This window comes from Bos javanicus, chromosome 5, assembly GCF_032452875.1.
Source record: "Bos javanicus breed banteng chromosome 5, ARS-OSU_banteng_1.0, whole genome shotgun sequence".
In the NCBI taxonomy this organism is placed as follows: domain Eukaryota; kingdom Metazoa; phylum Chordata; class Mammalia; order Artiodactyla; family Bovidae; genus Bos; species Bos javanicus.
Window position 1 is genome coordinate 15,668,492 of NC_083872.1, and position 25,544 is coordinate 15,694,035.

Here is a 25,544-nt window from a genome sequence, read left to right on the forward strand (position 1 = left end):
AAATGGGCCAAAGAACTAAATAGACATTTCTCCAAAAAGACATACAGATGGCTAACAAACACATGAAAAGATGCTCAACATCACTCATTATCAGAGAAATGCAAATCAAAACCACTATGAGGTACCATTTCACACCAGTCAGAATGGCTGCGATCCAAAAGTCTACAAATAATAAATGCTGGAGAGGGTGTGGAGAAAAGGGAACCCTCTTACACTGTTGGTGGGAATGCAAACTAGTACAGCCACTATGGAGAACAGTGTGGAGATTCCTTAAAAAACTGGAAATAGAACTGCCTTATGATCCAGCAACCCCACTGCTGGGCATACACACTGAGGAAACCAGAAGGAAAGAGACACGTGTACCCCAATGTTCATCGCAGCACTGTTTATAATAGCCAAGACATGGAAGCAACCTAGATGTCCATCAGCAGATGAATGGATAAGAAAGCTGTGGTACATATACACAATGGAGTATTACTCAGCCATTAAAAAGAATACATTTGAATCAGTTCTAATGAGGTGGATGAAACTGGAGCCTATTATACAGAGTGAAGTAAGCCAGAAGGAAAAACATAAATACAGTATTCTAACGCATATATATGGAATTTAGAAAGATGGTAACAATAACCCTGTGTACGAGACAGCAAAAGAGACACTGATGTATAGAACAGTCTTATGGACTCTGTGGGAGAGGGAGAGGGTGGGAAGATTTGGGAGAATGACATTGTAACATGTAAAATATCATGTAAGAAACGAGTTGCCAGTCCAGCTTCGATGCACGATACTGGATGCTTGGGGCTAGTGCACTGGGACGACCCAGAGGGATGGTATGGGGAGGGAGGAGGGAGGAGGGTTCAGGATGGGGAACACATGTATACCTGTGGTGGATTCATTTTGATGTTTGGCAAAACTAATACAATTATGTAAAGTTTAAAAATAAAAAAAAATAAAAAAAAAAAAAAAAAAAAAAAAAATAAAAATAAGCCAGATACTGGAAAAGGAAATGGCAACCCAATCCAGTATCTTTGCCAGGAGAATTCCATGGACAGAGGAGCCTAGCGGGCTACAGTCCATGGGGTCACAAAGATTTGGGCATGACTGAGAGATTAACACTCACTGAGCAAAATAAGCATTATAAATTACAGGGAAGCCCCAGTTCTGACACTTGGAAGGCCCCACCGCTAAATTCCTTGAGGGGTTCAGATTTATCTGCTTCTGAAGCAGGGATTTGATCACAGCATGGCAACCTGAGTGATATGGGATCTACCTTGGGTCAAGTCAGAGATTTACCATCAAAATTGTGTGCTTTTAAGCAAGTTACTTAATCTCTCTGTAATAATCATTTTTATCCATTACAAAATGTACTATAATCTCATCTAGTCATATACTCTAGTCAGAATTTTTGTGAAGTTTGCAATAACAGGAGTATGGTACCTAGCACCCACCTTTGAATACATTACAAAATATTTTTCTCCTTAAATCCCTATTTAACAGGGGAACAAAAAACCCTCCTTTTTTGTTTTTCTTTAGTCAGTTTACTCCATTGATAATACTTATTGTTGTTCATTCATTCAGTGATGTCCAACTCTTTGTGACTCCAGGCTTTTCCCTGTCCTTCACTATCTCCCAGAGTCTACTCAACTTGTAATCCACTGAGTCGATAATGCCATCCAGTCATCTTCTCCTCTGCTGTTCCCTTCTCCTCCTGCCCTCCACTTATTAAAAGGCATTCTACCTATTTCTCTCTTAAACCTCGTGCATGCTGTCGCTTCAGTTGTGTCCGACTCTTTGCAACCCCATGGACTGTAGCCTGCAATTGTGGCAAATAAGTATCTGTTATGCAGAACTGAATTTATGCAAAACAGGTAAAATAGGATAAAGATCTGATCCCTACTATTGCACTTCCTAAAACATATTTGTTTCATTAATTTCAGTAATTTATTACCCCATTAAAACCCCAAACTCCAAGTAAAACCTGAAGAAGGGGCCTCTCTTTATTAAATAGAAAATTATTTCAGGAAATAGTCCTTGTAACTTTAGTGTTTATTAGTCTAGTTTTTTTTTTTTTTAGTTTAGGGGTTTAGAAATGAATGTGATTAGATTTAAGGAGAAAACTAACTTGCAGATTCTGAGACAGTAGGATTTTTACCATAATCCTTGTGGACAAGATTTGGCTTGAAAATATGTCCAGACTTTTCCCCAAATCCTGTCAATGCCAAGAAAGATTAGCCTTGAAATTTCATTTTTCCATTTAGCTACTTGAAGATTTGTGTGAAAAATACCAACTTGGTAGTTATTTTACAAAATATAATTTTTTTCCCAAATGAATAAAATTACTTTCCCCCAGATTACCTCCAATGTATTGTTTGGATTTTGTACCTGGTAAAAATTAATTGATAAAATATTATTCTTTCCAACAACTAGAAATTTTAAATCATTCTTTATCAGATTTTTCTTTTATGAAATTTGACTATGAGAGTGTATCCAACTTTTAAAAAAAATTATAAAATATTTTTTTCATGAGAAGCAATTTCTATGTATAATTCAACACCCACTTACCTTTCAAAAAAGAATCAAAAGTATTTAGGAGCATCGTTAAACTGCTCATCTTCAAATATGACTAATTAGTTTAACATCACCCTTCAGGCTTTCCTTTAAATGACTCCGGAAAAGACCTTAATTGTGCATTTCCATCCAAGTGAACTGAGAAAACAATGTAAGACTGGCAGTGGGTATAATAAAATCATTTTGTTGATAATTTGACATCAGTACAATAATAAAGAGGAAGTTTTTTTTCTTTCTTCCTTTTTTTTTTTTTTGCTGTCACCAGGACGACTACAATCATATTTTTAAAAATATTTTCTGTAAAAGGTTCAAGCCTTTTCTTGCTTAGCTTTCTGAAAGATAATTCAGTTGTGGACTTGGATCCTGAGAAATTGTCAGACACTAAAAGTACGTTTTTCAGTGAAGGATGAGACCAGGGATCATTTAACCACCTTTTTTTCCTTTCCAGAAAGAGGGTTTGGGCTGGCCCTGAGAGCTCTTCCCTAGAGGGGCCCAGAGAAACAGGGCACTCAAAGCCGGTGCACTGGGACACCCCAGAGGGATGGGATGAGGAGGGATGTAGAAGAGGGGGTGCGGGATGGGGGAACATGTACACCCGTGGCTGATTCATGTCAATGTATGGCAAAACCACCACAACATTGTAAAATAACTAGCCTCCAATTAAAATAAATTAATTAATTTAAAACAATTTCACAACTAAAATAAAAAAGAGTAGGCACACATTCCCAGAGTCTCTGATCTCTTGTTAAATTATAAATGATTATGACCTACGGATCCCTTCTCAGAGGCTCCTAAATGAGTTTGTATGTTGGGAGTATCTTTGTAGATTAAGGGATGCTAGACACACCAACAACATACACTTTTATAAACTGAGATCCTTGACCTGCTAGATATTCTGCTTTCAGAGTAGGTAGTGGACTTACACCTTCATACTCACAGCTCAGGTTTTTTCCTGGTCACAGGGCTACATGCCCTGAAAATATAAAGTAGGTGAAAGAGTCCTGTGCTGGATGAAGGGGTAGGGGCAAGCTCAGAATCTGCCTCAGTCTATTCAGAAACCTGACTAGCTCCCATGTTGCAACCCCAGGCTTACACTCCAGGAGCCCAAGTACCCTGAGTGGCATAGTATGGGAACCAGCTGATACGTTCTTCTGCCTTTTTCTAGTTATTTTCCAGTCTCCTCAAAATTTATTTCAGACACATATATGGAATCCACACTCCTTCTCCAGGAAATGTTCTTTTATGAGAGCAAAGTTTACAGCTAACACAGAACAAATTCTAATATGACGTAGATATAATAGAAGTATCATATGTTCTTGACCTTTTGCCTAAAATTTCTCTACCATCATTGAAGTGATTCATTCATGTATACGAATAATTTTTATTAGGTGTATAACACTGGAGTTAGGTCTTTATTCTCACTGAATGATTTGAGTAAATAAAAACTTTCAGTGGCATGTAAATTATGTGCATATGAACGATGTTGTATGCATCTATAATGTTAAGAACATGTATACATAAGCACAGGTAACTGTGAACTCTATAAGGTAGCAGTTAAGAGGGTATGCCCTGGAGATGAACTTTCTGTTTCAGATACCTAGGGAAATTTTTTAATCTCTCTGGGCTCTCTCTCCTCGTCTATTAAAATAAAGACAATAATATTACTCATTTAAGGGATTATTCAGTTAGTGTTCTCCTGTCATACAGTTAGGCTCTACACATACATGCTAGTAATATTACAAACAAGCCTGGAAGATTTGGGGTGTAATGAAGGCTGAATAATGAAATGTCTTCTTTGAGGATTATTTCTGAAGAAGCAAATACACTTGAGAAAGAGAACTGACGCATGCTTTTCTTTTTTTTTAAATTTTTTTATTTTTTCATGCTTTTCAAATATGTTAAGAAGCACCGGGCTGCTGTCTACTGTGTGGTTCTGTTCATTTTCCATCTGACGGGATCACTGAACGTAATATTCAATCCTGGATTAATACACAATAGAGAAGGAAAAGCAATTCAATGCTATTAAACTCTGAAAATTGAGATGAAACAAAAGCATCTTTCAGTTTCCAGGAATAAGAAAACTAAATTGTATTTTACTTAGCTTTTCATATGGGGAATTGATTGCTGAAGTTTGAAGTTTTCTTTAAGTAAAAACTTTGGTGATGCATTTCTCTCTTCTAAGGCTTCATTAAAAGTAGTAAAAGTATATGAAATCATTCAGTGTCTAGTATTTCAGAGTTTGATATTGCATTACAGCTAGCTTGCCCTCATGTTATCTTCTTATTTCTCATGTCATTATCTTTGAAGAAAGATCAATTGGCAGTCTAATGCCTTAAATTTTTGTCTAAGATATACTGAGTTCCTTGCTCAATAATCACTTCTAATATTTTACTTACTTGTTAGACATGTCATCCTTTTACTTTATTGTCCATGGAGATGAGAGGGACGATTTGCTGTCCCTGGTGAATCCCTGAAAGCCCTCTGCCCATTCCGTCAGCCCCGTACAAACCTTGCTCACGGTGCCCCATGTGGTTATAATCCAAGGCCTATCCTCTCATACCTATGGTGGCCTACACAGCCCCACAGGCCTATTTCTACAAAACTCAGGAGTCTCCAAAAACCGTACTGCATATGGTGAGAGACCAAAATAAGTTGAGGTTGCTTTCCTTGACTCCCCCAGCCCTCCTCCCTCCTGGGAGCTCTACTGATGCCTCAAATGGGACATCCTCACCAAATCCTCTGACTGAAGCCAGGGATTTACTATATCTACACAGGTATTTCTTTTCCAAAGCAAAGGGTTGTTGAGTGCTATATAATTCAGTGACCTGATCTTTCTAATGTTCAAAATTAAGTTCTTATTTTCTTACTCAATTTTTTTATTTTTTTTGCATTTTAGTTTGACCCAGGACTAAGCTCTGGGATACAGATTTATATTTTATAAACACATACTATTTATAGCATTGGCAAAATATAATATACCACTGATAGCACCCAGGCAATTTTCAAAAAATAAATTTAGGTCTTTAAAAATATTAAGCAAGATCATGTAGTGTTGTTCAATATATTTGATATATTCATTAATCCAAAGTCTGGAGATGTAAAACAATAAAAATCACATATTCTTTGGGTCAGAAATTCTGTCAGGGCAATGTTGGAGTGACATTTCTGTTTTCCAATGTCTTGGATCTTCAGCAGGAAAGTTGAATAGCTGCGGGCACTGAAGATGTCCAGAATCATTTAGAAGCATTAGAATCACATTTCTAGTGCCTAGGATATCATGACTTAAAAGCTATGTTCAGCTCGAATTGTCAACCAGAGCCTCTATATGTGGGCTGTCCATATCACTTGGGCTCCATGGTTTCCAAGAGGGGACATCTGGAGAATGAGTATACCAAATGATCCATTAGGAAGCTGCATGGTTCTTGGTGACCTAACTTGGAAGTAATAAGGATTCATTTCCTTCATAGCCTATTGGTCAAATACAAAGATGCCTCTATTCAAGGGGAAGGGTCAGAGACAGCACCTCTTAAAGGGAGGAATAACAACTAATTTTCACACTTTTTTGAAGTTCCACAATCTGTACCCTGGCTACAAAGTATGTATAATCTTAAGTGTAAAACTATATCCATTATCTCCAAAGACACACCCAAAGCTTCATTTTATTTTAGCATCAGACTAAAATAGAGACCCAAAATTTCATCATTTAAACTAGATTGAGGAGTAGATGAAACACCTCAGGGCCAATTCCTTGGGAACATTTTTTTTTTTTTTTGGTCAATGGGAAGACCTGTTAGCTACTCCACGAGCACCCAGTAAATGTGGTTAAATAGGCACAATATAGCTGTAATGTTTAGATCATTGCTGCTGTTATTCTTTAGTCGCTAAGTCATGTTCAACTCTTTTCTGACCCCATGGACTGTAGCCCACCAGGCTCCTCTGTCCATAGGATTTCCCAGGTAGAATACTGGAGTGGGTTACCATTTCCTTCTCCAAGGATCTTCCTGATCCAGGATCAAACTCGTGTCTCCTGTATTGGCAGGTGTCTTCTTTACCACTGAGCCACCAGGGAAGCCCCCAGTATTTAGATACTTCCATTTAAAAAGAAGGGCATTCAGCGAACATAGATCCATAGCAGTTCTGAAATCCAGTGAGGTACATGTTGTTATTTCCTTAATCATAGCCCAGTGGTGTTCTTAAGACTGATTCCCCACAGGTCTTGACTATACCTCTTTGAATCTTCTTCCTTCTAAGTCATTTCTCCTTAGCCTTTATTTTTAGCTATGTAGATTTCTCGGCTGGTTCCTACCTGTAGAAGTTGAGGAGTCCAAAGACCCTCTTTTCATTTTGTACTGTTCCTAACCTTTCCAATGCAAGCTAACATGTTCATCCTTTGTAGCTTCTGTGAGTTTTAATATTCATCCATTGGTAATCCACCACACTAGACAGTGGGAAGCCCCTCCCACAAATCTCCTTGAGGCAAGTCCTTCTCTAGCTTGGGCATCTTGTGCAGCTTCTCCATCTTGGGTGTCTAATGTTTCCATTTTCCTTGTGGGCAACCTGGTTCTGGAGTTGATGAAACATGATTCTCTGCTATACTTAATGCAGAAATATTTTAGACCCTGTGACTCGATTCAAGATTGAATCAATTTATGACCTACAGGGCAAGGAGAACATCACTAGAAACAAAAGGACTGATGACTTTTTGTAGTGGAAACTTTTTTGATATCTCCCTAGTGCGTTTAATTTTATTTTTATGAAATGAAAGAGAGGATATGCTTATCTTGGAAGGGATACACAATAGAGCATGCTAATCAATTGTGTTTTTAAAAAAGTCCACGTCTGGTTTATATTTTTTCTTATATCTTAAAGGTAACAAATTCCATGTAACTAGAATATAAATATTAATGCCATTTTGACTAATCATATAAATTGTTGCAAAAATTGCTAAAATTGATTAATAGAATGATTGAATATAATAGCTTATCACTGATTCAGAATCACACTCTATATTTATGAATTAAGCTTGATGGGGCTTTATGGCTTAGCTGGTGGATAATTATCCTCAAGTGTCTCTTTCTAATACATTATGTATTCAAAACTTGTGTCAATGGGTCATTACCAGAAATTACCATTTCAAAAATTGATGCTCTGGATCAGAGTCATCAGCAATATCATTGCAAATGTTCAGCTCTTGTTTGTGAGTTACCTGAGTGGCAGGGATGTCAGGTGCCTGGGGATTAGGTGATACTTTCAAGTTCAGCTCATATTCTCCTAGGAAGGTGAATAAAGTCATGTTGCTGGTCATACATCCCAATGACAGTTTTCAGTACTAAAATGTACAATTTTATCTTTTCTAGCACTTATTTCCAAATTTTTCATATTTAAAATGGCTTTTAAATAATTTAAAGGCTTTAGTAAAAAATGTAAAGGTTTTCTCTATTTTATTTTTTAACTTTACAATATTGTATTGGTTTTGCCATATATCAACATGAATCCGCCACAGGCATACATGTGTTCCCCATCCTGAACCCTCCTCCCTCCTCCCTCCCCGTACCATCCCTCTGAGTCGTCCCAGTGCACCAGCCCCAAGCATCCAGTATCCTGCATCAAACCTGGACTGGCGACTCATTTCATATATGATATTATACATGTTTCAATGCCATTCTCCCAAATCAACCCACCCTCTCCCTCTCCCACAGAATCCAAAAGCCTGATCTATACATCAGTGTCTCTTTTGCAGTCTTGTATACAGGGTTACTGTTACCATCTTTCTAAATTCCATATATACACGTTAGTATACTGTATTGGTGTTTTTCTGTCTGGCTTACTTCACTCTGTAATTTCTGTTTTGAAACAAGGACATTAAGATCCCTTCTAGAATCTAAGTGCTGAGTCAGCCACTTGTCACAAAAGATAAAAGTCACTAAGCCCAAGACAAATAAGCAGCTGTTGTTAACTATACACATCTTCCCTCATTCTCTGAACCACACATTTTATCAATTCATTATTATCTAGTTCATTCTTGTAAATGTGTTGTGTTTCCCTGCTTATGGAATTTTAGCCTCTTTTTTTTTTTTTTTTTGAATTTTAGCCTCTTGAAGACAAAAGCCATTTCTTATACCCAATTTTAATATTATTTATTTCAATTGGAAGTTAATTATTTTACAATATTGTGGTTTTTGCCACACAGTGACATTAATTTTTGTACATCCATAATCTCTCCTTTTCTCTGCACTTATATTGAAATGATGAAGCATTTAAAAAAATTTATTATTGTAACATGTCCATATTATTATTTATGTTATTACTTATTCTGATTACCTATTAGACTTATATATTTTTTATTTATAGTAATTATTTGTCTTCTGACAGAATAATCAATACTCTCTGATACAGGAATGGACAGATAAATCACCAGAGAAGATAGACAACTGCGTGAATATTGATGATGATTCCTGGTATTAACCCTTAAAAGTTAGTAAATATTGCATGCTGTTCAATTTCATCAAATTACACTTATCTGTTTTATTCTTCTTTTAAATGCTAAAAATAGTTGAAAAGTAAATTTTTCATGGAATCATAATGCTAGAAAGGACCTTAACAGTTTTACATTTCCCTTTGCATTCAAATGGATTTTATCGAAGACTCTCCAAATTGTTACACACTAATAGATATCATTTGTAAACATATTTATGTGTATTTATATAATGTTATAATTCTTTATAGCTAATAAAATATATTACATTTTTTTCCTATTCCAATGGAAATTCTTATATGTTGCTCAAAAGAGTCTACATTAATGGTTATAATCTTGTGGACGTGATGGTAGGATGACAAGTTATATTGCTCCAAGGTTAAAATATCTAGTAGTAATTACAAAAAACCCTGTAAAATGCAGACAGCAGAATTATTTACATGTGAAAATAAAACTTATTTCAGAATAATTTCCCTTAAAAGCTGATTTTTTTCCAGCTTTTATTATTTTACTGTAAAGTAGCAGTTTTTTATTAAAATAATCTTGCTATAACATAGTTTGCTATTTTATGAATATTGTGTGACCCTGAAAAAAATTACCAAACCACCTCAAACATAGTTTTTCATCTGCAAAATGGAACTAGTAAAGATCTAATTTAGAATATTTTGTAATGTCAACAACCAAATAATTCCAAATCTTTTCCATTATATGTCATAGGATTGTTCTTCCTAGTCCCCTGGAATCTAGTTGGGACTTACATCTTATTTTGGTCAACAAGTAGAAGTGATGTTTGACACTTCCACTTAATATCATATATGAAATGAGTCGCCAGTCCAGGTTCGATGCACGATACTGGATGCTTGGGGCTGGTGCACTGGGACGACCCAGAGGGATGGTATGGGGAGGGAAGACGGAGGAGGGTTCAGGATGGGGAACACATGTGTACCTGTGGCAGATTCATTTTGATATATGGCAAAACCAATACAGTATTGTAAAGTTAAATAAAATAAAATTAAAAAAAAAAAAAAAGCTTTAAGGGCCTGTGTATAAATTGCCACACTCAATATTCCTGGTAGTGTATCCTCTATCAGCCTGGTTTTAAGTGTCAGGACAATGTCAACAGAGCACCTAACCAAACAATAGCATATATGTAGAAAGAGCAAGAAATAAATTTTGTTGGTTTAAACCACTAAGATTTGGGGATTACAGATTAATATAGTATAATTTAGTCAAAGTCTGAGAAAATGCATGCAAAGTATAGGCCATACTGTTCAGCACAAGTATTATTAGTAATATTACTATGAACGTTTCATATAAGACAAACATAAATCAAGTGAAAGGCATTATTAGTAATATTACTATGAACGTTTCATATAAGACGAACATAAATCAAGTGAAATGTAAACACTATAACCAGTTAGAACACACAAAACCTAAATACTGAGGACGGATTATATTCCTCAGTTTTAGATTGTAATAGGGGAGATTAGTATATTCTCTTTCATCTTTGGTGTTGAGTCTTTTCCAATAATGGTTAATATAATTATTATAAAATCATAATTTATAGGAAGAAAGCTTCAGTGTTTTGAAAGTATTAGCTCAGTCATGTCTGACCCTTTACAACCCCATGGACTGTAGCCCAGGAGGTTCCTTTGTTCATGGGATTTTCCAGGCAAGAATATTAGAGTGGTTTGCTGTTTCCTTCTCCAGGGGATCTTCCTGACCCAGGGATCGAACCTGAGTTTCCTGCGTTGCAGGCAGATTCTCTACCCTCTGAGCTACCAGGGAAGCCCTCTCAGTGTTTTGAGAGAGTAATTATATATAAAATTACTGATACTTAAGAGAATATAGAAAACAGAAGTATCAGAAAGGCAACATATACATTTGTTTACTCTCTTAACAATCCATTAAAACTGTAACTCTAGCATTTGGAATAATCTCTGGTCTGTATACATTTATTGAATATATGAATGAGTGACTTTGATAATCCATACCAAAATGTTATTCTTTTATCCTCACTTTCAACTTTATATGTGTGTTTCTGTTAGTGAAATTCTGTATTTAAATTTTTTCTCTAATAGCAGGGCCATATCTTTTGTAAATATTAAAAGGATATCTTCCATGATTTTATGTATTCTTCATATCTTTATCTAGCTATATAATCAGCCACAAATTCTTATCAATGAAAACTGAAAATGCATTTGTAGCCTGTCTGTTCAGGTAATATACTTTCATTACTCCTGAAATAGTTCTTATCATATAGAAATTGTAGAAGGTAGTAATAAAAGTAACTTAGGAAAGCTAAACTCATAACAGAATTAATTAAATAGATTAGACTCAGCAGCAATTTGGACAGAGGTAAAAATACAAATAAAATAAATCAGAAAATTGTCACCTTTAATTACCAATAAGCCTCTAGTAAGACTAGGAAAATAAAAAATAAAAGTATCAGTTTGAGATGAGAAGAGTGTTTTCTCTTACCTAAGTTGCAGGTAGATATGAATAGTAACTGAAGTTAATACATCAAGGAAAATAAAAATGAGCTAAGTTTCTGGAGTTATGGGTTAAACAGCAGAATTAATTAAAAACAACAACCACTATGGGAAATGGTTAGAAAAGGTTATTTGAGGAGAGGGAAAGAACAAAATTCAAAACCATTGCTTTTCACCATAAGCTCTTCTGAATTACTTGATAACCTGTGTGGTGTGTTGTTTTGATCTAACTGTCTACTTGACATCTCTATCCAGGTGGCTCAAATGTATCTCAAGAGGAAAAACATCCAACCATGAATTCTCAGTCTCCATCTTCTTTCACTGTGTCTTCTGTCAGTTAATGGCACGAATCCATTTATCTAATCATCCTGGACACTTCCCTCTCCCTCATGTTCTTGTCCCATTGCTCACTGAGTCTACCAGTACTGATCTCTTGACTACCCCCAGAATATATAGATTTGTCTTTTTATTCGTGGCTCCCTTTATGCTCTGTTCTTTGTTGCAGTACTGAAGTAGCTTCTTAATAGTGTTCCCTAAGGAGATCCAACCAGTCCATTCTGAATGAGATCAGCCCTGGGATTTCTTTGGAAGGAATGATGCTGAAGCTGAAACTCCAGTACTTTGGCCACCTCATGCGAAGAGCTGACTCATTGGAAAAGACCCTGATGCTGGGAGGGATTGGGGGCAGGAGGAGAAGGGGACGACAGAGGATGAGATGGCTGGATGGCATCACTGACTCGATAGACATGAGTCTGAGTGAACTCTGGGAGTTGGTGATGGACAGGGAGGCCTGGCGTGCTGCAGTTCATGGAGTCGCAAAGAGTCGGACACGACTAAGCGACTGAACTGAACTGAACTGAAATCTATTCTTGAGTTCGCTCATCAGAATTTGAGTGATCTTTTCAAACCTCAAATCTGACTGTGTTTCATATTCTTGGTCAGAGCACACTGATGACTTCCAGCTGCTCTCACAGAACAGCTGTACAGAACAGCTCCTTCTCCTCACATGATCTAGGAGGCTCTGCAGGGTGAAGCTCTAATACCATTTTATACCATGTATTTCACTCTCAGTGCTCTCATCCACTTTAGCTTTCTAGTATTTTTATTGCTTATTTTGCTTTTATTTCTTTTTTTGAGTCTTTTAAAGAATTGAAATATAGTTGATTTACAAAGTTTTATTAGTTTCCAGTGTACAGAAAGTGATTCAGTTATACCTGTATATGTATATTCTTTTTCAGATTCTTTTCCATTATTGATTATTACAAGATATTGAGTATAGTTCCCTGAGTGGCACTGTAGGTCCTTGTTGTTTATCTATTTTATATATAGAGTGTGTACCTGTTAATCCCAAGACTTAAACTCACATAATCCATCTATTTACAGAACCTTTGCCCATGTTCTCTTTGCTGCCTTGTGTAACTACCCTTACACACCTTCACCCTGCTCAATCTTAATCATCCTTCAGCGCTCAGCTAAAAAGACCAACTCTGCCACACTGGCCCCAGTCGCGGTCCTTTATCATGTTTTCTTAAAGAATTATATTCATTTGAGTGACAATATTTGTCTCTTTTTGGTTGTCGTTGTTGTTGTTTTTAGCCCAGTGTCTAGCTTCTCTGAATTCTTAATCGAATAGGAAAGTAACTATATAGATTTCTGCTTACTATTACAAGTATAGCAAATAATATAGTTAACTGGCAAATTGTAAAAAATCAAAACATTTGTTAAAGAATTAATATATGGCCCACTGGTCACTTATTCCAGCAATAATGCAAACTTTCTCAGTCTTCTAGCAATACTCCTCCAAAAATTTTGCTATTCTTTTTCTTATTGGACCCTTGTTTCTATTCTTAATTGCTGTCAGACAGTTTTATACAATGCTGAGACAACAGCTTACTTTAACTGTAAATGAACTCTACCCAAGAAGCAGAAAGACTTCTGCTACTTGGCATTTGCTAGATCTTCGTGGATATAGGAAAGAGAAATTTCTTTCTCATTTAGTGCTGATCATATTTTTCTTTTTTCTCCAATGTTTTTATTCTTGGTCATTTTCTCTATGTTATATATTCCTTGCAGAATAAATAAATAAATACCTATCTCCTTAAATACATTTAGCCAATTAAGCTAATTTTCATATTTATATATTTTCAGATAGTTATATGTAGGCTATTATGTTTCCATAGAGAGAAGCTGTCACGTTTACTTCTAAACCATAATTGAGGTCATTATCAAGAACAGAATATTATGTTCTATGAACTAAGTACTGTTTTATAAATTATTAAATAAATAAAACACAAGATCTGAAGACAGATCAATTGATTAATGAAGATTTGCTTAACGGAAGAAAATTACATCTTTCTTGAAGAGGAAAATCAAATAGAAGTCAGCATTAATGATGCTTGTGGAGCTGTTCCTTTGTTTTGGAACTACTATGGTAAGGAAAGCCTTAGCATCCTAAATAAGAGACAGGGAAAGAATGTATGAGCTTATACAGTTAGCTTCTCTATTTTCAAGTGGGCCAAACAAGGATAGTATAAAGAGATTTTTAATTGTCCAAAGTAGTAGTATATTTAAAAATTAAAAAAAAATACCACATTCTTGACTACTCTATATTGCTGATCCACAGCAGTTAATTCATAAAATCGGCAGTCTTAACATTTTCCGTGTGTTACCAATTGTTAGTCAATCTTTCTAATTCTGAGGAAAACTTATGGATTAATTCTGATTAAATAAAATTGTTCCCAGGAGAGAATTATAGAAGTAAAACTAAAGTATGTTATGTCAAGATTTTCTGTTAAATTTCAGATTGAAGAGAAAAAAGACAAGGTTTCCTTAGTTTAACAGACATGGTATTTTGACTTGGATAGATGAAAAAGATCAAAGAGTTAGAGATAAATTTCCACTTTCTCCTGACTTCATCAAATTGCAGTAGAGTTTGACAGGCTCTTTTCTTTTACTAACTCCCACATCATAAATTTGAGCTGAGAATTCTCAATAAATGTCAAAGATGCAGCTTGTCTCTTAGTTTTCCTTACATGAACAACCCAGTGAGGCATTTTGCTATAATCTAGTTATAAATTAAGAGGCAATTATATTGTAGAGATAGTTCCAAAATGATTGCTGGAATCTGTTATCTGTGTTGCTTTAATTCTCTGGAGATTACAAGACTTACTATGCAGACAGATATCATTCCTTGAAATATCATTGAAAGTTACATTTTTTATGACAAATGCTCAATGGTGTTCGTGTATATGATGTGTTCATGTATATGATATATTTTTTATTACTTCCATAAGAAACAGCTAAGATAAAACAACCTAAAGATTAATATACAACTCTCTAGCTACATATAAAAATCACATTTCACTAGTGTATACTAGCTTTATATTTAATCAAATAAAAATGTCCTATTTTTGGTCTACTTGTTAAGAATTAAATAAAGGAACATTTTACTGCAGTTATTTTTGCTTAATGGAATAAATTATGAATGTGACCAGTCAGATGTCTAACTGCATTTTATTTGTTTTTTATAGGTTGGATTATGAAAGAATGATTTCATTTATCTTAAAGCATCAAAACCCATGTAGCTTAAAATAAATGACACTTTCTTCACTAGAAAGTTTGAACTGTTCCTTCTGGCACTTACCTTTCCTTCAGAGAGATCCTTCACAGAGAGCTATAAAATATCTCCTGGCAGATACACACAGTTTTAGTGTGTTTTTTGTTTATTTTAGATTATCATATTATTATTGACTATATTTTCCACACTGTACATCCCTGTGACTTATTAATTTTGTAGGTAAAATTTTGTACCTCTTGAAACCCTCACCTTCATTTAAAAAGACCCTGATGCTGGGAAAGATTGAAAGCAGGAGGAGAAGGGGATGACAGAGGATGAGATGGTTGGATGGCATCACTGACTCTATGGACGTGAGTTTGAGTAAGCTCTGGGAGTTGGTGATGGACAGGGAGGCCTGGCGTGCTGCAGTCCATGGGGTCTCAAAGAGTCAGACACAACTGAGTGACTGAACTGAACTGAACTGATTTTTCTCATTCCCATATGCTCCACCCCTCTGGTAACCACCTGTTTATTCTCTATATCTATGTCTGTTTCTGCTTTCTTATGTTTGTTCATTTGTTTTGTTTTTTAGAACCTACATATTAATGAAATTATATCATATTTGTCTTTCTTTGTCTGACTTAATTTCACTTAGCATAATCCTCTAGGCCCATCCATGTTGTTGCAAATGGCAAGATTTCATTCTTTTTTGTGGCTGAGTAATATTACATTATATGTATACACACACACATACCTCATCTTTATGATTCCCCCTCACGAAAGAATCGATACTTTCAAATTGTGCTGGAGAAGACTTTTGAGAGCCTTTTGGACTGCAAGGAGATGAAACAAGTCAATCCTAAAGGAAATCAACCCTGAATATTCATTGGAAGGACTGATGCTGAAGCTGAACCTCCAAAACCTTGACTACCTGATGTGAAGAGCTCACTCATTGGAAAAGACCCTGATGCTGGGAAAGATTGAAGGCAAAAGGAGAAAGGGGTGGCAGAGGATGAGATGGTTAGATAGCATCACTGACTCAATGGACATGAATCTGAGCACATTCTGGAAAATACTGAAGGATGGGACCCCAGTGTACTGCAGTCCATAAGATCACAAAGAGATGGACACAACTTAGCAACTGAACAACACAACCCCTTGTAATGCTTTGATCTGAAGATAATAGATAGAATTAAATATCAGAAATTTTCTGTGAAAGAGAACAAAACCTGTTTCCCTCCATGGCTCAAAGAAGACAGGATTCCTTTAATCACATAAGTTCTAAATCCATTTATTTGTTTTTTAAAGCATAACTAGGTAACTCTGGAAAATCTAATTGTTGCAGTAGAGTGATCTTCCTTGATGGGCTGATACTAAGACTTTGGCTTCCATAAACCTCATGTATGCATTTTAAGGAAAAATTACTTAACTCAGTATTTAGTTCTCTGTCATTCTAAAAAAGAAGTAAAGCAAAGTTCATGAACTCCTATCAATATGGTGAGAAAATTCCTGGAAAAGACTGTTATATAAGCAGGAATACTCTCCCTAGTGTTGGGAAACTCTGAGATCAGTAGAAAATTGTTCAAATTTCTAATCTAGAAGAAAATAAAGACTCAGAAAAATTCCATTTAAAACAAATATATTCCATTTAAAACAAACTGCTCCATCTGAGCCATCCAGGAAGCCCCTATGTTAGGGGAAGCACACTGACTAAAACCACCCACCCTGGCCAGGCACCATAGTAACCATTTGCGTGAGTTGTTTTATGACAGGAGGTCCTGGTAAGGAACACGGAACTAATAAGCCACCACCAACCGGAAGAGCTCAGGAAAGGTCAAAAGGAGACAATACATGTCCGACCACCTCCCAGAATCCTTCTCGCTGGCATCCATCTGGGCTGCACCACCAGGAAGAACTCTGAGACAGAATGATTGGGTAAAGACAATCCGGAAACTAATCCCATCACCATAAAACCCAAGCCAGCTGTTCTTCTGGGTTCCCTTACCCTACTGCTCTCCACCTGGGTGTCCTTTCCCAATATAATCTCTTGCTTTGTCAGCACATGTGTCTTCTCGGACAATTCATTTCTGAGTGTTAGACAAGAGTCCAGTTTCGGGCCCTGGAAGGTGTCCCCCTTTCTGCAACACCTACATAACCTTATAAACTTAGGAATAAGCCTGAGATGCAAAGAATAATGATTTAACAAAAAGTCAACAAAACAGCTGGAAAGAAGAAAGTTATTTTTATGGGGTTTTTCACCATTCAAACTCTGAAGAAGAAAGAACCTCAGCATGGCAAAAATAATTAATGTGTAAAAGCAAAAAAGAATAAGAAAGCATTATGAAACCAAGTAGTTTGAACATAAACAAGCTTTTAAAGTAGAATAGAATCAGGAGATAGACTGGGATTTGATAAATTGACAACATTGAACTTTTACTATAACCCTGGAGATTGGATTGAACGTTAAAGAATCAGAAGTTGAGCTTGAATAAATAAAGTATAGCAACCAGATGAAACAATTTTAAGTATTCTAAATTCCAAATAAAATCCAGAAACTTTTTATTGTTCAGTGGAAATTATAATAAGCTGTGGTTCAATGGGTCCTATCAGGTTGGACTGAAAACAACTTTTCTCTCAATACCAATGTTGAAAACACATATCTGAAGGTAAATTTTTGCTATTATTAACTAAAAGATCAGTGACAATGAACTCAGAACTCCTGGGGCTTATTCTTAAAAAATCATTGTTAGTAAGATATTGATAATGATGACTTGTTTGATAATTTGTGATGACAGTGCTAACTATTGCATCACAGTATTTGTTGGCAGCTATTTTAAAGAAAGCGATATTTTGAATGCAAATTGGAATGTAAATTATATACAGCCTAGATTGACAGTGAATAATAGCACTCAAATGCCCCCATTAGCATAAGTATTGTTCTTTTCCCAGTCATTTTTAAACTTTCAGTGAAAAAGATCCTCTTATAGCATAGTTTAAGCCAGCCTTCTTTGTAGGTCTCCTTACTTTTCCAAACATGTTTAATGCTGGTGTATTTTCTTAATTCTCTTGGTTACTACAGATACAGGGTTGTTTTGTCTGCAAGCCTTGGAACTCATTCCTAACTTTAGTTTGCTATACAGAATCTTCAGTTCAGTTCAGTTGCTCAGTCATGTCCAACTCTTTGTAACTCCATGAATCGCAGCACGCCAGGCCTCCCTGTCCATCACCAACTCCCGGAGTACACTCAGACTCACGTCCATCGAGTCAATGATGCCATCCAGCCATCTCATCCTCTGTTGTTCCCCTTCTCCTCCTGCCCCCAATCCCTCCCAGCATCAGAGTCTTTTGCAATGAGTCAACTCTTCGCATGAGGTGGCCAAAGTACTGGAGTTTCAGCTTTAGCATCATTCCTTCCAAAGAAATCCCAGGGCTGATCTCATTCAGAATGGACTGATTGGATCTCCTTGCAGTCCAAGGGACTCTCAAGAGTCTTCTCCAACACCACAGTTCAAAAGCATCAATTCTTCAGCGCTCAGCCTTCTTCACAGTCCAACTCTCACATCCATACATGACCACAGGAAAAACCATAGCCTTGACTAGACGGACCTTTGTTGGCAAAGTAATATCTCTGCTTTTGAATATGCTATCTAGGTTGGTCATAACTTTCCTTCCAAGGAGTAAGCGTCTTTTAATTTCATGGCTGCAGTCACCATTGCAGTGATTTTGGAGCCCAAAAAAATAAAGCCTGATACTGTTTCTACTGTTTCCCCATCTATTTCCCATGAAGTGATGGGACCGGATGCCATGATCTTCATTTTCTGGATGTTGAGCTTTAAGCCAACTTTTTCACTCTCCTCTTTCACTTTCATCAAGAGGCTCTTTAGTTCCTCTTCACTTTCTGCAATAAGGGTGGTGTCATGTGCATATCTGAAGTTATTTATTTTTCTTCCGGCAATCTTGATTCCAGCTTGTGTTTCTTCCAGCCCAGCATTTCTCATGATGTACTCTGCATATAAGTTAAATAAGCAGGGAGACAATATACAGCCTTGACGTACTCCTTTTCCTATTTGGAACCACTCTGTTGTTCCATGTCCAGTTCTAACTGTTGCTTCCTGACCTGCATACAGATTTCTCAAGAGGAAGGTCAGGAGGTCTGGTATTCCCATCTCTTTAAGAATTTTCCAGCTTTTTGTGATCCACACAGTCAAAGGCTTTGGCATAGTCAATAAAGCAGAAATAGATGTTTTTCTGGAACTCTCTTGCTTTTTCCATGATCCAGCGGATGTTGGCAATTTGATCTCTGGTTCCTCTGCCTTTTCTAAAACCAGCTTGAACATCAGGAAGTTCACAGTTCACGTATTGCTGAAGCCTGGCTTGGAGAATTTTGAGCATTACTTTACTAGCATGTGAGATGAGTCTTAACGCCATGCAAATCCACTTTAGCCATATGTCCCTGACTTCTGATCATGGACATGTTTTGAATAGGGTCCTTTTTTTTTTGTCCTGGGCTATGTGCTCTGTTTAATAACTGAATGATTTCATATTCTTGCTTTGGTACCTTCATTATCTCCTTCATTCCAATATGACTTAAGCCTTGGCTTAATTGTCTCTTTGAAATTTGATTTCTCATCTTCATTAATGCTCTTCTCAACCTACTGAGGATTATCACTAACCTTGCTAGACTCACCTCTTCAGCCTACATATTCTAATTATGATAGTGGGAAAGATGAATGTTTGCAAGGGGAAATCAATTTTTATTTTCTTTTTCTCCTAGAGGAAGATTATTTTAAGTATGCTTTCAGGAAACTTCTCTTTCTAACAGAAACATGGCCTCCCAAAATAGAGAGGTTAGGATAGTGAACCCAGAGTAAATGCATAGAATGCAATGTAACCAAAGTACTTTCCTACACTTAAAAAAAGTATGTCTTGTATTATATTGAGCAAACTGTATAGAATTGGAAAGTTCTAGTCAAATAGCCAAAACTTATGCTGTATCCAATTATAAAAGGGTCAGCATGAAGCATAATTTTAAAAACTTAAGCATGCCTGATGCTTTATCTTAGCATTTTGAAAAGGGATTAGTGATAAGTAAGGACATATCTTTGTTACACATATTGAAATAAATTATATGTGTGTATCGGTCAGAATGTCAGAAGGAAACAGAATTCAGTTCAGATGGTTAAATTGAAACTAGTTTGGAAGAGGACTATGTAAATTGATGTGGCTGTTGCCTAAGAAAAAAAACAAATAGTGATGAGATACAGAGAGACTAGCAATGGTGGGCAGCTGCTACCATTCCCAGAGGCAACTAAAACAATGCAGGCACAGTCACTTGAAGAGAGCCAGTCACGGAGGGACAAAGACACTGCTGCTGCTGCTGCTGCTGCTGCTAAGTCCCTTCAGTCGTGTCCGACTCTGTGCGACCCTATAGACAGCAGCCCACCAGGCTCCCCTGTCCCTGCCAGAGATGTAAAACCAAAAGAGGGAAAAAATATCCCAATGTTCCTTATTTTTACCCTTTAGTTTTCTGTTGGTGTCTCCTCTTCGTCAGTTCCTTCCTCAAGCTGATCAATGGAAAAACCTAGTGTAAACAGTTCATCCTTAGAATTCAGCATACTGAGGCATGGAACACATCAGGGAATCTGAATAATGCGTGTGAGTGGAGGAAACACCTAGTAAAATATGAACCTTATTTGACCCTTTGGTAAATTTGTGTGATGGACTGACTCATTGGTCCCATATTAGTCTTATAAATCCATTTCAAGTTCACCTTTCCACTTTTCCACTTTGAGCTTGGCCAGTGTTAGCAACTGTGGTACAGAGGCTTAAACATTCTTGCACAGTTTCGTTTGCCCTCTTGTATTATTGCTCTTGCCAGGATACCATACTCCAGTAACACTTCAGCTTCGGTCCTCTGCCACCCTCTCAAAAAATGACCTATGGAGCAGAGTCCCCAACCAACCCACAGACCTACAATCTGAAGCAATGCTTTTCCAGTTGACCTGTAAGTGTGAAAATAAATTATCACTTTTTTAAGACACTGAATTTTGCAGTGGTTTGTTACACAGCAGGTCTGCACAGCTGACCAACATAGTATGCATGGTGCTCATTCCATGTTCAACCCTTTAAAAATTCTGAGTCATTAAAATAGTACTTCAGATAAATGGAAAGATAGAACTATCTGAAACTGAGAGAGCCCAACTGATTCTATGGTCATTATCTAGTACTATTCTGGTGTCTTAAGAACTGACTTTAATTCAGAAGATGGGATGCTAAATACTATAAAATCATTGTCCCAGTACAGACTTGTCTTCCATGAATTATTGGAGAAATATTTTTAATACTTTTTCTACTTGTATACTTTATTTTCTTAATATAATATTGTATGCATATAAAAATAATACTTAATATGCATGTACTATGCATACATAACAGTATAATGGATTCCTAGACCACCCATTCCCACTGCATATAATAGAACATTTTATCTAAGTGTTTCCCCCCCGCCATTCTACTGTTTTTCTGATTCATGAAAATGATATCATACTGGACATAGTCTTTGGATGCTTGAAAAAATTTGTGTCTAAGATTGATCAATAGTATTTCTTATTGTATTTCTAGAATAAGATAGTATATCTTATTACTATCTAGAATAAGATAGTATTTCTTACTACTCTATTCTTTTTTGTTGTATAATATTCAGTTGGATTTATATGTTGTACTTTATCTGGTAGTTTTCTTGTCAATGGATATTCCCAAACTCTACCTTCTGTGGGCACAATGTTCTGTAAATGAGTACAGTTACATGGCAAGAAGAGGTATAATTAAATTTACTGGTTAATATCATTCCAGCACAATGTGCAAGATTTGGTTATCAATTTCAGGAAATGCGAATTATTCTAGTAAGAGTTCTTGGACTCATTTGACATTGATTTTGAGTACCTTACTCTCTCAAGTTATGAGAAAATCTAATAAGATTGCTATCAGAAGCAGATTTTAAAAGTCTAGCTTTTGAAAGATTAGCTACATTTACTAAATGAAATAAATTGGCATCTATTTAACATTTACTAGGTGCACAGGACATTAAATTTACCCCTGCTGTGATGAGAGACTCTTAGTGAGTACAGAATACATGTTAATAGTTATGCAATTCATGGAGCTGTTTCAGCTTGTATTTCAAAAAAACATGACCCCTTCCACAAGGATTCCTAATCACTGTTTCAGTGCAATACAATACAATGGAAAGTGAAATATAGATACTTTATAGAAAGTTCCAGATCATTTTAAAATGAGACACAGTGAGCCACTACAGAACTTAACCATTTCTATTAAAACCAGCAAGACTGATATTTTGAACAGCGAGTTAGAGTAAAATCTTCAGTAGAGATCAGCTGATACAAATTCAGAAATAAAGACTCTGTATGAAGTAAATGCATAAAAACTCTGCAGTTAACTGAAAAGGGCCCTGAAGTACTAACCATGATAGTTTGGAGCAAGATAATATGGGACTCTCCAAAAAAAAATCTTTTTATGTTCAATAATAAGAAAAAGAGTGAAGTTCATGCCAAAAAATTTTCAATAGTTTTTCATCTGATGGAAGCAAGATTAACATTGTAACCCTTCCGCCTATCATTTATTCATTATAGTCTGCCATTCATATACATACACACATATGCTTTAATTAAAAAGATCAAGTTCAGTCTCTTCTCAAAAAACACTTTAGTCTCATTCATAAACACCCAAGTTAAAAAAAAGTCTCTAGATATTAAAAGATAAACATGTGGATAGACTGTGTGAACACATCTTACTGGAGTTGAAGTTTTGGCGCTCAGTATGGGTGTGCCGTCTATGGGGTCACACAGTCGGACATGACTGAAGTGACTTAGTAGCAGCAGCATGGGCGTCCATAAGTAAGTATTTCATCTTACACAGTAACATTCCTATGCAGCTTAATTCTCTTAGAAGTATCACAAATAAGATTGTTGAATAGCTAGTCAGGAGCAGAAGCTACAGAGCTTCAAACCATTAGCTTTTTTCCTTCCACATCTTTCTGCCTAAATTCCCATCCCAATTAACAAGATCTTCTAAAAATAAAATGTTCAGTCCTTTTACTCCTAAATCTATTTGTCCATTTACCTTAAGTAGCTTGAATGATCACCATGCTAATTAAGATAAAGTTACTTCCAAAGAGAATGACTGTACTTTAACCCAACCTAGCTACCTCTAAACTTTATACTGCTGGTCACAACACAGATGGAGTAGGAGATTATGAATGGATGAGAGCACATCCACAGTAATTAAAGAAAAACCAACTATAATGCATTCATATTGCTGTTAGACAATCTGTATCATCTTTGTATGCAGACTTGTGTATTACATTCTAGGACAATCTATGCCAAAGACAATTAAAAGTCTTAAGTATATGAGGGGTTATTATACCAAGGATGCTATTAAGTTGCCAGCCATCTGGCAGTGATGAGATGAGCTTAAATTTTAGTGGATGGGATTTAGGATGCTCCTGATCATAGCTGATATTGATGGAACATTCCTGGAGTATGGATTGGTGGATAAAAGATGTAGGGAAACATACTGCTGTGGGATTAGAGGCCCTGGCACAGTAACAGGTTTCCCAGGGAGGCTTGTAAATCTCCTTTCCAGGAAATTGTTGATAGACGCCTTCCAGTCTGGTCTAGTGAAAATCTGTCCTGCCTCCATCAGAAGTGATGATCTCATGTCTAGAGGTCCTTTCCAAGCTTATGACAGAGAGCTAAAGACAACACAAAGAACAAAGCATCGTGTCAAATAAATTTTTTGTATCCTCCTTAAAGCTTCTCTATTACCTTTAGCAACAGATGACTCTGAGTACCAATTATATGAATAAAACAAGTCATCTCACAATTAATTATGGTGTACATTGCATGTAGTGATCTTGAAAACTATTATTCTTATCATTTAATCATGATTTAAACTAGATTTTAAAAAGAAGAAAAACAGCTCTGGTAGTAAAATCTTCTTGTAATGATCACAGTGTTTTTCTATGGGCCACTGTGGAATGATAGTGATGATTTTACAGGATAAAATATTGGTCTGGGGAGTTCTTGACACATGAAAGAGTAAGCACATAAGACTTCTCTAATAAATCTTTCCCTTCCCTGTACTTGATTTACTATGCAGGTCTGGTTCCACTCTTATTTTGGCATCACATTTCATACATCATAGAAACCTGAACAGCAGCCCTTTCAAAGAAGCACTCACACCCCAAGCTGCTTTGCTCTCCCACTGCTTACCCCTCAACTCAGATCTTTCATTGTTTCCTTTCCTTTTGAGTGCTTTGGTTCAAGGGCTGTTTTTATCACCTTGAAAGCACATTATATCACCTGGAAAACAGGTACCCTGCTGACTCCACTTCTGCTGAAATGTGCTATATTGCACTTCCTGTGCATCTCTTCAGCAAGACACGATGCTATGAAATCTCCTTTCCTGTCACTGTTTCAAATAAACCTTTGCAACCACAGATCAAGACTTTTAAAGTTCACTCCCTGATTTGTAGCTGCTCATTGAATGTTTTCCAGGCTTCAAACATGCTGTTGCAAAGGAACAGTGAAGCTTTTAATGTTTGAAAAGCAGCAGGGATTCACTTCTCTAATGGAGAAAATTCAAATTTGCAGATCCAAGCTTGGCACTGTGGGGTGTCACATTTCCTACAATCTTGTGAGGCCAGCAGGTGTAACAACCCTGCCACATGTCTAAATGAACACAACTGCTCCTTCTATGTGCTGTAGAGTTAAGAGTTTATCTCCTTCTTTTCCATTTTCTTGCTGCAAATCATTTTCAGAAACCCACTTAGAAGGCTGGACTGCGATTCAGCATTTCTGCTTTGTTTTTTTCTGATTGTGAATGTCCTGATATTCCTGACCATTCACAGAAGAACCAAGTATCATTCCTATGCATTGAATAAAGCTGTATCACATTTAAACACAAGCCAAAAATCAAATCTCAGCTTTCAAGAGAATACTACAGATACAGTTTCTTTTAACTCACCGCTGTCTCATTTTTAACCTCTCATCTAAGCTACACAGGATATAGTAAGGCAGCAGGAGTACAAACAGGATGTTTAGAATCAGAAGACAAGAACCTGCTTTTTGTGTGCTTTTGCTCTAAGCTTCCTAGCTTTTTAAAGCTTCTGTACTCTTCTCTGCAAAATAAGATGCAAATTGCGTTAGTATGAGGAGTGAAAGAAATTATGTCATTTATCTGTCCAATGAGCCATTCAGCAAACATTTATCAAGGACCAATTCACTCTATGGATCAGATTAATGGGTGTAACAATAGATAAGACAAAATACCGATCCAAAGTAAAAAGCATTATGTTAATCATAAGACATTATATTTTTTTTCAGATGTCACTTTTACAACCTAAAGTGGGAGTTTAGAACTAGCTAAGTAGTCAAGAAAC

At 36.3% G+C, this 25,544-nt stretch overlaps 1 long non-coding RNA gene across 4 annotated transcripts in view; it reads left to right on the forward strand.

The window, feature by feature from the left end:
* LOC133247180 (uncharacterized) overlaps positions 1-15,872 on the forward strand; it is a 72,566-nt gene extending 56,694 nt beyond the window's left edge. For 2 of the 4 annotated variants that reach the window (XR_009736295.1, XR_009736296.1), the window contains one exon: positions 8,962-9,489. This is a non-coding gene — a long non-coding RNA (uncharacterized LOC133247180). Of the gene's footprint in view, positions 1-8,961; positions 9,490-13,712; positions 13,964-15,062 lie in introns of those variants that run through there. The other 2 variants (XR_009736297.1, XR_009736294.1) reach the window with 2 other exon arrangements.
* Positions 15,873-25,544: the final 9,672 nt, after the last annotated feature.